Below are 13675 nucleotides of genomic sequence, written 5' to 3' on the forward strand. Positions count from 1 at the left end.
AACATAAATAACTCGTTACTTGTACATAAAACATGATTGTTTAGAAAGACAACATATATACAGGTTACAATTATGATGACAAATATATATTCCGATCAACCTTAGGTCGATGAAAAGACACTGCAGAAAACGCGATGTTCTCTACAGAGAAAGCGTTGAGCGGGGACTTTACTCTGTGGTGAGTGGTCCTATTAGACGCGTTGTGGCGATCTTACAGCTCAGACAGGAAGAGGACTGTCTGTTGTTATGTCATCTGGGACACCAAACCGGGCTGATCCAGCTGGAGAGGAGTTTCCACGCATGCACTGGAGGTGGCTTTCATGGGCGTAGCTCGGGCCACCTGGTGGAGCGGTCGACGACTGTCAGTAGGCATCTGGCTCCTCCTGATGATAGCCTGAAGAGGTCAGACACGACGTATGGATGCCCAAAGCGCCTCTTCGGTTAAATCTCACCTCATTCGGTGGGCTGGGACCCACTTTACTTGTCTGACACTGCATACGTTGTCTTGCTCAGGCTGTCACGTCTTTCTGTATGCCGTGCCAGACGAACTTCTCCGTCATCAGTGAAAACTCTCACAGGATAAATTGGACTGAAAGTTCAGTGACTGCCAGATCGAAAGATTTCTCTTCACGAAATCTTTTAGATTCTGCTATTATACAGTTTAGTCCCTGGCATGTATTATTTGGACCCCTGTTTTAGGAAGATGTTCAAGAATGACCTTAAAGATAAAATCACTGACTTAATTACAAATTAGTTACCTTATATATGTTTTCTATGTATTTGTATGTTTAGTATTATCTCTTTGTAAAAATTGTTCACCTTGCAAAAATTGTTATTATTTACCAATAAAAAAGAGAATTATTGAGTTGTACATTTATAAAATTTTTTTGGTGGTCAGTCACCTTCCCTGCATGATCTTTTGATTGTCCTGTCCCTGCTTCTGAATGGTTGAGCCTAATCCTTTGTAAAACCTCTTAAATACTTAATCCTGTTTTGGCAGTTCTGCTAATTCTTCATATGCGTGGATTCCAGGTATATATTTTTTCCTTTGTAATCCCCATCTGTCATTTATATGAGCTTTCTTTGTACATTTATTTTTATATCTCCTCAGTCTGCTATGTAAAGGACGATAAGTCGAAAGGCCTTGCAGCTCTCCATTGTTCCTCTTTCCTTCATGGATTTTGTCTTTATTTATGTATTCATCGCTTTCCATATTTTCGTTGATTCAGTTATATATACAGGCCTCCTTTACGACGGGGTTCCGTTTGCGCTCGTCAGAACCCGAAAAAATCGTCGTAAGCCGGAACATCGTCGAAAATCGTCAAAATCATAAGAAAACCTTACTTTAATGCTCTGCGTATTGAAAACGATGTAAACTGCATTATTGAGTTTTACATCAAAAACCTTTCAAATTATGATTATTCTGCCATTTTGGGCCATATTTCTTCCGTCGATCGGCGTGCATTTATCGCGGTCGAACCCTGGAACATGCGTCAGTTGTGAAATAATTTCTGATGAATATATTTGAAAAGCGCCGAACTCGAACGCCAGAAGTCGGAACCGGTCGTGAAACCGACTGGGATCGTTTATATATATATATATATATATATATATATATATATATATATATATATATATATATATATATATATATATATATATATATATATATATCTTTCTTTCGTTTAACGTGCTTTTATACCCATTTTTATATGGGGTAAGCACGGTGCTTTCTTTGAAGGACTTTGATTTGGCGGTGGGGTAGGTTTCAGAACTCGACCGCCGTCCTGCCTGACATCGCTAGACCCCGAACGAATGTGTACATGTACATCGAAACCCCTTCGGCCTCCCATTCTCCCAGCAGCACGAGAGAACTGGGCGTAGTCCGGGTTGAGTTCGAGACGGTGAGGTGTCTGCTATGTTTTTAGAAGATGCTGGAGGGCTTGGTTTATGTGTGTATTAGTCTGTAAGATCCATTTGCTTTCAGCAAACCTATCCTGTTGATTGGCATACGTAATCCCGGATGTCTACACGGATAGCAAAGTTTCCGCGACTGGTCGTGCCAAGGGATTGAAACCTCGCCAGGCTTCTATGAAGTCTGTGGTTGCTACTTACCAACTGGGCTATCGAGGCTTTATATATATATATATATATATATATATATATATATATATATATATATATATATATATATATATATATATATATATATATATATATATATATTATAACATATATATGTATATATATAATATATGTATATATATACATCTGTCTATCTACCTGTTTATCTATACATCTATACATATATATACATGTGTGCGTGTCTGTCTGTCTGCTTGTGTGTTCATTATTTTCTGCAATTCTTGGAGGGATGAATATGTTATTTTAAGTTTCTTGTCAGCAAAAAAGATAAAAAATAACTGACCAACCTTTGGTGGTACTTAGAGGCACTGTTGTAAGAAGAACAAAGGATTAATTCTACAGGAGCAAAATTTTGAATATAATAAAATAACAATAAAAAGTATTAGTAAATACGATGAGAAAACTGAGCAAACAGTTCTGTTAAAATTACAATAACTTTATCGGATATTCAGGTTTATGACAAAGTAAACCTCTCTCTCTCTCTCTCTCTCTCTCTCTCTCTAGAGCAAAGGAAACAGAAACTGTAATAAAATTTTAAGTATACGTAAATGTTTTTAAAGCTATCTGTGCGCACGGTCTATAGATAGAACTATCTGGACCGTGTCTGTACGGCTGACATGAATGACCAGCGTATTTTTCCTTCTTTGGGGCGTGGATGGGGGGCGTGGGAATGATGAGCGACCATCAGGGTTAATCAAGGTCAAAATCTGAATAATAGTAATAATAAAATTCGAGTAATTCTGCGACTGAATCATGCTTAAAAAAATGCACCAAGGACTTCTTCCTTTGTATTATCCTCTTGAAGATTTCAGGGATCTCTCCGAGATAGTGATTCCCTTGCGGTTTTAACCGGTATCCATTTGCGGCGTGTGTAGCACAGAACCTGTTGGGGACACTGTAAAACACAAAACAAAAAGACTGTAAATACCGTAAAGACAATGACCCCAAAGAAATATTAGTCCTAGATAACGACCCCCCAACTTTGCTGGGGGGTCTTTATCTAGGAAAGATCCGATTTCAGGATAGTTAAGTGTAGTTCATTATGCCTGAACTATTTGTTGCACACTGAAAAAGTATATTTAAAGATCACTTAGATTCTTATATTGACGAAATTCATAATTGCGTGTCCGTGTCAAATTACAAATCGTGCACTTGGAAGTATTTGAAAGTCTCCACTTGTGTCTATTTTAATTCAGTTTGGATCTTTCCTAGACAGGGACCCCCAACAAAGTTCGGGGTCGGCATCTAGGACTAATATTTCTTGGGGGTCATTATCTTTATGATATTTACAGTCTTTTGTTTATGCTTTTACAGTAATCCCCAATAGGTTTGTACTAAACACACGCAAAGGTGGATACATACCGGGTTAAAACCCCTGGTGGTCACTACCTTGGAAAGATCCTTCAGTTTTGTAATATATTACAGGCAAATAGTTGTGAAATTTATTTTTTCAGTTATTACCATCATCATCATAGGGACACACCCGGCGTGCAATTCCGTTGCAACTAGGATAATCATTATCATCGTCCCAACCGACAAGTACGACAAATTTAGGACAAGAATGGCCATTGATCTGAATCAGTGCGCTGATGCAGACGTATCATTAGCCAATATCAGATAGTCATCCTTGTTAAAAGGTCAAACAAGGAATGGGTGGTGTCGAGCAAAGTAGACTGTCACGCTAAAATCGATTTCGCTTTTAAATCATTATCATTATTATTATTTTCGATTGAAATTTAAATAATAAACCTAGAACGGGTAATTTATGGGACGGCTAGGCTAATGAACCTAAGAAGAAATTGAGGATTGTTCTCTTAAGGTACCATTTTGAAAGAGCGCTTGATCCACCTTTGACACAATTAGACCACTGCCATAAATGTTCCTTTTGAAATATTATGAACCTCTGTGTTTGGAAGAAATCCCGCAAGTTTGAAAAGATTTGAAGTAGTGATGGAAATTTTAGGATTTATATGAAGCAAAGGATCATTTCATAAAGTTCTGAAAAGCTCTGAAAATAATTACTTTTGAGAAACATCTAATGAAAAATTTCAGCAAATGCTGCATGGAAGTTAGGCCTCATATTTTTTCTAACAGCCACAAAACCAATGCAATCTCTTTTAGGTCATTTGTCCTTGCTTCTGCCAGAGATTTATCTCTTTTAGATAGAGTGGATTTTTCATCTCATCAGTTGTATTTTAATGGAGATCTTTCACATTCACAGTTGATGCCTGATTCCCTTTTCCTGCCGAGAGCAACCAGATTAGCTAAACAGCAGCAACAATATGCAGTAAATGTGCCTCGCTGTAGAACTTCTCAGTTCCAGAAGTTCTTGATTCCTCACATCGTTGGACTGTGGAACACCAGCCCTGAGGATGTCGTGCGATTGGAACTTCAGAAGCTCAAGAGAAGATGCAACGCATGACTACCCTAATACAATTCTCCTCTTTATTTTAATAATTTATTTACATTTTTATTTATTTATTTATTTATTTACTTGCTAATTTATCACCTCGTCCTGTATTTCCCATTATCTTCTGTTACTTCTCTCGAATGAACTTCATATTCATTGGAAGCTTGAATTTCAAGTCAATGGTCCCTGTGGGCTTGTTCCATATGAATAGTGTTCATCTTTTGAATAATAATAATAATAATAATAATAATAATAATAATAATAATAATAATAATAACAATAATAATAATAATATAATAATAATAATATTGTTATTATTATTATAAAAGAAAGTAATAAGAAAATGCAAATACATGACATAAAAAAGACTTTTTTTATAGAATATGAAAATAAATGAGTTTCAAAAATAAAAGGCGCATCTAACTGAAATATTATAGGTCTAATAGTTTTTGCATTTTTCTTAGTGCTTTCACAAATTTTTTATTTTATGCGAACTGCATAGCTACATAAAGGGGAAAAAAATATCCATTGTGAGCAAACTCCAGCACGTGTGTACAGTGACACGTAAAAACAACATAAACAAGTAAAAAATGCTCCGAAGTTTCATCAGCGCAGTCGAGCTTTCTGTACAGCCCTATGCTGAATGAAACTCTCAGCCGCGATCCATGAAACTTTCAGCCACAGCCCGGCGATGGCCCGAGTTGTTGGACCAATAGTGGTGCCAGACGCACGACCGTGGCTAACCTTAAATAAAATAAAAACTGCTGAGGCTAGAGGGCTGCAATTTGGTATATTTAATGACTGGAGGGTGGATGATCAATATACCAATGTGCAACCCTCTAGCCTCAGTAGTTTTTCAGACCAGAGGGCGGACGGACAGACAAAAAACCATCTCAACTGTTTTCTTCTACAGCAAACTAAAAGTGATGCAAAAAGGTTATCCCGGGATTTCCACAGCGATTATAAGACCGGATTTGAGTATCCCCAAAGAAAAATGGCTTATCTTGATACGGACAGGATTTAAAGGACATCTAGCCTACAACAAAACAGACATTCTTTTAGTCCCAGAGCACAATGTCAAGGATGTAAAAGATTTAGAGGTTTTGTCAGACAGGTATAATATAATTTTCAATCTATCCATTTGTCTCAAGGGTAGAACCTGTATTCTCATTAAGAAGACTTTAGAATCTGTAATAAAGCAAGTTGAAAGAAGCGGAGGTTCTAGATTATGCTCTGTACATGGTGAAGTGAATGGCAGTAAGATCTCTGACAAGTAATTGCCAAACTACTTACGGTATGATAATAGACACTGTTATGGGAGGTGATTGGAACTGTGTTTTGAGTCTTAGAGACAATTCTAATAATAATGAATCAAACGTGACAAAATCACTTCTCAGATTAATTAGAACCCTTAGATTTAATGATGTATGGTTTATGCATAACATGGAACCCCAGTATACTTATGGACGTCCAAACTGTGGTTGGTTCGCGCATTGACAATAGCGGATCCAGAAAAATTTCATGGGGATGGACTCCAGTTTACATATACATGCATATATATATACACACATATATATCTTATAGTTACGTATTTAATTTTGCAAGTACTACTGGTTTGGCAATAAAAGAGACAGAGGATAGGTGACTTTTGTAAAAGCTACTGGAAAAGCTGTCTTTAGCCTACATGACGTAATTCTGTCGTATCATAGTATAATATATTTTCTTCAGCATATCATTCGGTATTTAAGTAGAAATTATGAAATGGACAGCAATTACCTGTTCTATCAGCAAATACCGTATCTATTATTATTATCAAGATTATTGTTATTATTATCATTATTTTCTCAAAATCTTATTATCATTTCTATAATAGATGTTTTCCTCATTTTTACATATCTCATTTATGTTATTATTATCTAAATCTTCACTATTATTATTTTGTCATTATTTTTCATTGGGGTGGGAGTGGGGGGGGGCAAGTGCCCAGGTTCCCCCTCCCCCGGGATCCGGTAGTGCGCATTGCTAGGTACTGCCAGACGCCCAAAGACAATGTAATTTCAAGCGAAATGCTACCTGTGTCATTTTCTGATCATTCTGCTGTCATTTGCAAAGTTAAGATTAATCCAAACATTAGTATTGGGAATTCATTTTGGAAGCTTTATACTATTAAAAGACGAGGAAATTAAAAAAAAGAAAAGTTTAGGAGCTTGTGGACCTTTTCGAAAACACGTAAAATTAAGTATACCTTAGTTTATTTAACCAGACCACTGAGCTGATTAACAGCTCTCCTAGGGCTGGCCCGAAGGATTAGACTTATTTTACGTGGATAAGAACCAACTGGTTACCTAACAACGGGACCTACAGCTTATTGTGGAATCCTAAGCTCGTTATACCGAGGAATTAATTTCTATTACCAGAAATAAATTCCGCCAATTCTTCATTGGCTGGCCGGAGAATCGAACGCAGACCCAGCAAAGTGCTAGCCGAGAACGAAAACGCGTAAAAGGAATTTCTATCGTGTCAGTAATTGGTGGAATGATCTGGTGAAACCAGAAATAAAGCAATTCTTTGTTAGAGAAGGTAAAAGGATTAGTAGGCAGAAGTATGGCGTCATCAGTTATTTCGAAGCAAAACTAAGGAAACAATACATGAAACTTAACGTGTCAGGAAATGCGGATTGTGCAGACATTAGTATTGTCAGACAGAATAAACTATTTAAAATCTCAGATATTAGAAGGGGTTAAAAGACGACCGAGAATTCAAGACACGATTGAAGGGAAAAAAGCCTCCTCTTACCTTCCTGGGCAGTAAAGAGCAGTAAATAGTGCAAAGGTCATGACAGAAATAGTAGCAGAACGGAACATAATTCCGAATCTTGATGAAGGTACTGTTCTTACAAATAGCCAGGCCATTGAACATTATGTGTTTAGGTGTTACCAAAAACTTTACCGGAAAAACATTTGTGACGTAACTATGCCAAACTTTAAAACTTTTTTATGTAGTATGTAGAAAAAAATTACTTATTCTGATGATATATTTCGTGAGAATATATCTTTCAGAGAGATACGTGATATTATGCGTACCATTGCGAACAGTAAATGCCCTGGTTTAGACGGAATCCCAATAGAATTTTCTAAGGCAGTTTGGGAAGATAATAAGCATGAACTAAAGTTGTTGCTTGAAAATATTATGGAAATACAACTCTCTCTTTAGACCTTGCATGAAACGTCCCTGTTATATTCTGGATTCAAGATGAACTGCGTGTTTTATTCTCTCGCTACTTAAAGGAAGGACGTGGAAGTGACTTTTTTTATCCCATAACTACTATCTTTCCTCAGTTTTCTCACATCATTCCATCCTTAAAAGTATATTAAACAGCAGTGAAGACTAATTTTGATGCCAAACCGACATACTCTAACATTGCTCTCAAAACTCTTATCTGCAATACCACACACCCCCAAAGCGATTCATATTGCCTCTGTCAGTTGTGAAAGTAGAACAGTTCAAGCAGCTAATTATGCCTCTGCTCACTCAAACAGTGAAACAAGGACCTAGCGGACAGTGGCGTCAACGCAAAAAAGCTCCCAAGAAGAAGAAGAATATTGACAGAAGTCGGTGCTACTTTGGCTGTTATCTACATGTCATGAATCTACTTTGGTATGCGATCTACAGTTCATAGCTATAGAATATAATTAATAGAAAGTTTTTTGATATTTGAATTACATTTTCTCTCTATATTATATATGTTATTATGTTTTACTATGTAGGTATCATTCGAAAAATTCACTGTCTCTTGTTCGTTTTCACGTTTAGTACTAGGCCCTAGGAGATCAAAATATTATATACATCCATTTCTATATGGTATGGTCGACAATTTACATTTATAAACGATATCTTCGTGCAGCCGTCTACTATACATTTACCATACGGTGGTTTAAAAATTGTACGGTGTAGATACTTTTTCCTTGTAGATAACAAGCCAAAGCAGCACCGACTGCTATCAATATTCTTCTTCTTCTTGGGAGCTTTTTTGCGTTGACGCCACTGTCCGCTAGGTCCTTGTTTCACTGCTTGAGTGAGCAGAGGCATAATTAGCTGCTTGAATTGTTCTACTTTCACAATTAACAGTGGCAATATGAATCGTTTTGGGGATGTGTGGTATTGCAGATAAGAGTTTTGAGAGCAATGTTAGAGTATGTCGGTTTGGCATCAAAATTAGTCTTCACTGCTGATTAATATACTTTTAAGGATGGAATGATGTAAGAAAACTGAGGAAGGATAGTAGTTATGGGTTAAGAAAATGAATCGTGAATGGAATGCAGAATGGCTGATGTTTGCACATGATACGTTTGGTCAATGTATACATTATTATTATTATTATTATTATTATTATTATTATTATTATTATTATTATTATTATTATTGTTATTATTATTATTATTATTATTATTATTATTATTATTATTATTATTATTATTATTATTATTCAGAAAATAAACCCCTATTCATAAGGAACAAGCCTACAGGGGCCACTGTCTTGAAATTCAAGCTTCCAAAGGATATGGCATTCATTTAAAAGACGTTACAGAAGATAATAGGAAGCACAGAAAGATGAGATCAGTTATTAGAAAATAAAAAGGATATAAATTAATGAAAAATAAATAAATCGATCAAAATATAAAAAAAATATATTACTAAACTACAAGATGAATTTTTCTAAAGTAGTAATGCACTGCATCTTCGCTAAAACTTTTGAGATTCTAATAACACAACATCGTCAGGGCACATTTACTGCATATTGGTGCTGCCGTTCAGCTAATCTGGTAGCTCTCGGAAGGAAAAGGGAATCAGGGATTGCGAAGTTCTCTGTTCGAATACAACTTATGAAAAATTGACAAAGAAGAGACTATCCGTCGATGGTCCAAGTCTTAACCGCTACTTGGGCAGGTTCTCGAGTTAATGACAGTTGTAATTTTTCAAGTATTGTTGCTTGAGCTTTCACAGAGGTGGATAGGGTAATCTCCGAGTGACGGCGACCCATGATGGGCGCCCGCACGTAGGGGCGAGGGGGCCCCACTTGCACCCCTGAAATCATGGAAAAAAATTTATATATATGTACATATATATATATGTATATATATATATATATATATATATATATATATATATATATAATTGCTTTACTCATTAAAGAAATGCAGGCGCTGATACTGTTTTTGGTATTAACCCGCTAGTTCAAAGGGTCAAAAGTGTTGTCTGCTTGATACCGGAAACTATCCATGAATGTATTAAGATTCCCCCCCCCCCACCTCCTTAGGAAAATATGCTGCGGGCGCCAATGCCGGGCGACCTTTCGTTTTCATAGCAATAGCTGTGCAGGAGAAAAAGAAAATTGAGGGCATAAATTAGATTTGTCACTAAACAGAATATGCTAGTAAACAGTTCAAAAAGAATGAGTTGAAATGCAAAAAGTAAGATGCGAGTCGAAAGTTACACCAAGCATAGTTAAAGCTTCAGACTCATTCAGCAGAGTCCCATCCACCTGAAGGGGAAGTTATGGTGGAAAATCAGTACGAGACCTATCAATCAATAGCGTTTTCGTTATACTGGAGCTCAGCCTCGAAGTATTACCTACTACACCATTTATTAATCGGCTCCATGTCACTAAAAACAGCAGTGGCTCAAGTACACTACCTTGTGGAACACCAAACACAGTAGGTCCCATCAACAGTAAGTTAAGTATACCTTAGTTTTACCAGACCACTGAGCTGATTAACAGCTCTCCTAGGTCTGGCCCGAAGGATTAGACGTGTTTTACCAGACCACTGAGCTGATTAACAGCTCTCCTAAGGCTGGTTACCAGACCACTGACCTGATTAACAGCTCTCCTAGGGCTGGCCCGAAGGATTAGACGTATTTTACGTGGCTAAGAACCAATTAGTTACTTAGCAACGGGACCCACAGCTTATTGTGGAATCCGAACCACATTATAGCGAGAAATGAATTTCTATCACCAGAAATAAAATCCTCTAATTCTTCATCAGCCGGCTGGAGACTCGAACTCGGGCCTAGTGAGTGCTAGCCCACAACTCTACCGACTCTTCCAACGAGGAACTACCATCAACAGCAACTCGCTGCTGCCTACCTGTATGGAAATCTTGAAGTAATCGCAAAACATATCCACCCACTCCAAGATTCTGAAGTTTATAAATAAGTTCTTTATGAATTACTAAATCTAAAGCAACACTGAAATCTATTTGAATTGCTCCGCACTCAAAACCCTTCTCAAGGTCCTCTTGCAAATGGCATGTCTAATCTAAAAGAGCATCGCAGGTACCCAGCTGCTACAAGGGGTCTTATTCTTCGCACGGTTGGATTGTGGAAGTTTCCCTGCGTATGCTGTGTAATTAGAATCTCAAAGGTTTTAGCGAAGATGCAATGCATTACTGCCTTTAAAAAAAATTCATCTTGTTTTAATAATATTTTATATTTTGGTCGATTTATTTATCATTTATTAATGTATATCCTTTTTTTATTTTCTAATAACTGGTCTCTTCTTTCGCTGCCCTATTATCTTCTGTAACTTCTTTCAAATGTATACCATTTTCTTCGGAAGCTTGAATTTCAAGTCAATGGCCCCCGTAGTCTTTTTCTTATGAAAAGGGGTTTCTCCTCTGAATAATAATAATAATAATAATAATAATAATAATAATAATAATAATAATAATAATGACCAAAACCTCACAAGATTAAGTGAGATTCAGGTCTTCGTAATTAAGAATGCATGTCATATCGCCCAAGACCTATGCAAGTGACATTTCTTGTTACTACGGTGAAGAATAAAAAAAAAAAAAGACCAGCTTGATGGTAATGTCTCCCCTACTACGTTTCAGGTCCTTGTTTTATAAAAAAAAAATGGGGCCTATTAACATTTTGCATTTCAACACATTCTTTTTGGACTATTTACTGGCATATCCTGTTAAGTGATGCATTTAATTTATGTGCCCCATTTTTTCTCGCTTGCACAGCTGCTGCTATGAAAACAAAAGGTCACCGTCTACCTCAGTGAAAGCTCAAGCAACAATACTTGAAAAATTACAAATGTCATTAAATCGAGAACCGGCCCAAGGCCATGGGCCATTCTAAATTTAGCGCGTCTGGTAGGTCCTGAGAATGAAGGTCATTGCCAAAGTCAGGTATTACAGAAGGAACTCTGTTATGCCATGCATCTTTAAGGCATCTCTCGAGCGTGAGCAATGTTTTCCCAACCACTATTCGCATGTATAGGTCAGTGCCTTTATTACCTCGGTAACCGCACACCCCAAACGATACTTTCGTGGAGCTAAATAGAGGCGATGTTGTCTGTAGTTTACGGAAGATAGCAACAAAAACCTTATTTAATGAATGGTTGGCAACTGATGTACTCAGTGACCTGCTGTTGCCAACCTATGCTTCAACAATATACAGCGATTAGAAAGACAAAGGAATCGCAGTCTGGAGCAATTAGTCTGGAATGATACAAACAAGTAGATCTGTATAGACGATGACGGGACATAGTTTACATACACCGCTCTAAAGATGAAATGCCTTTTTCGAGGTGGTAATACATATAAATGACATTATAGCTAAAATCACAACAATGTATTATCAGGTCTTCGCACAGTAATATTTGCTAGTAAGGTAAGATATTTATCAGTAGCATCATGCACTTATTAAAAACTACAGTTTCATTAGGATTTAGAGACTTTATACAGTTATTCCATTTATACAGGGCAAAATGTGAATCAGAGACGCAATTCCATCACTTCCCGCCCCTTGGGTTACAAAAAAGTATTGTCTTCCTGTTTCGTTTGAGATCATAAAAATTTTATTTTGCTCAAATACCATTAAAAAGTTCAATAAAATTAATAAAATATTCAATTATCTGCCTAAATATATGCGGTATCAAAACAGCTCTTCATGAAATTAAAATAACATTAGTTTTACAGTTGTCTGCAGTTCTGTGACGTCATGAACTGCGCAAAAGGTGTGCGCAGTCGCATGAAAACAAACAAAATGAAGTCGCAAGACACTAAAGCTTTATGGGCGACTCAGACGGAAAAACCCATTCATTACACGTATGTGAAAGTGATAACAATGATAAATAGTGTTAATAGGTGGGAAATTTAATGCAGAATAGACTGAGTGTAGATGTTAGTGCTGATTCTATTCGTTTCTTGCAGATACTTAAAGGAATTCCGAGTGGAGCAATGCACTCTCTTCCTTCAACACAAATGCACACAGCATCGGCCCTATACGTGTTTTCATTGGCATTTCTTAAATCAGCGTAGGAGGCGGCCCATGCGGAAGCGAGATGGGACCTTTAATTATTCTCCAGATGCCTATTGCAACAAATTCGACGAAAACACGGGCATTTGCCCCGATGGGGATGAGTAAGTCACGTAGCTCCTTGTTGTCGTCTATTTCTAAATAATACTTAATTTAGCGTATATCATCGATAATTTGTCTTACGTTATATACCTCGAAACATCCTTTCATCCAGTGAGAACCTGTAGGAGTGAAAAAGAATGAAATTCTATGCAAAATGCCCTCGGAAATGTAGTAGAAGTGACAACGAGAACAAAGAGCTCGAGAAGGGGGAGTGGTTGGCCGATGGTTGTTTGTAAACAAAGCCAAGGCCAGCTCAGGTGCATCCCGCAGAAACTTCCACACCCACGTCATTACCTTGGGTTGTAATTGAAATTTCTCCCACCTTATCGGGTGTGGTTTCATTGAATCGACATTCGCTACTGTCCGTAACAATGCAAGGAAATATCTGCTTCTCTCAATGGTTTACGGTGGCTTATTAGCCTACCAAGTCGTGGCTCTAGTGCTAACTCTCAGTGTTATATAGGCTAGCATAGCCTTATCCGGTGTTTGCATTGCATTATTCAGATGTAAATAAGCCTAAATGTATAGCTTGTTTCTTTGGTATTTTTCTTTAGTACCACGACTTGCTTTGGAATTTTTAATATTTTTCATTGTTGTCATACCACAACTTGATATGGAATTTTATGCTGTGCTTCTCTCTTTTTCATATGCTTAATATGAAATCATACAGCAATCTATCTGTAAGTAACT

The 13675-nt window shown here is 37.0% G+C and overlaps 1 protein-coding gene across 2 annotated transcripts in view; it reads left to right on the forward strand.

Moving 5' to 3' along the window:
* Positions 1–12551: 12551 nt before the first annotated feature.
* The window catches only part of LOC136851300 (RING finger protein unkempt homolog), a 45987-nt gene continuing 44863 nt past the window's right edge, over positions 12552–13675 (forward strand). Inside the window, exons 1-2 of one of the 2 annotated variants that reach the window (XM_067125299.1) lie at positions 12552–12672; positions 12778–12987. The gene's annotated coding sequence lies outside the window, so the exon portion shown is untranslated. The remainder of the gene's footprint in view (positions 12673–12777; positions 12988–13675) is intronic. The other variant, XM_067125300.1, reaches the window with a different exon arrangement.

The sequence above is a fragment of the Macrobrachium rosenbergii genome, chromosome 23 (genome assembly GCF_040412425.1).
Source record: "Macrobrachium rosenbergii isolate ZJJX-2024 chromosome 23, ASM4041242v1, whole genome shotgun sequence".
Classification (NCBI taxonomy): Eukaryota; Metazoa; Arthropoda; class Malacostraca; order Decapoda; family Palaemonidae; genus Macrobrachium; species Macrobrachium rosenbergii.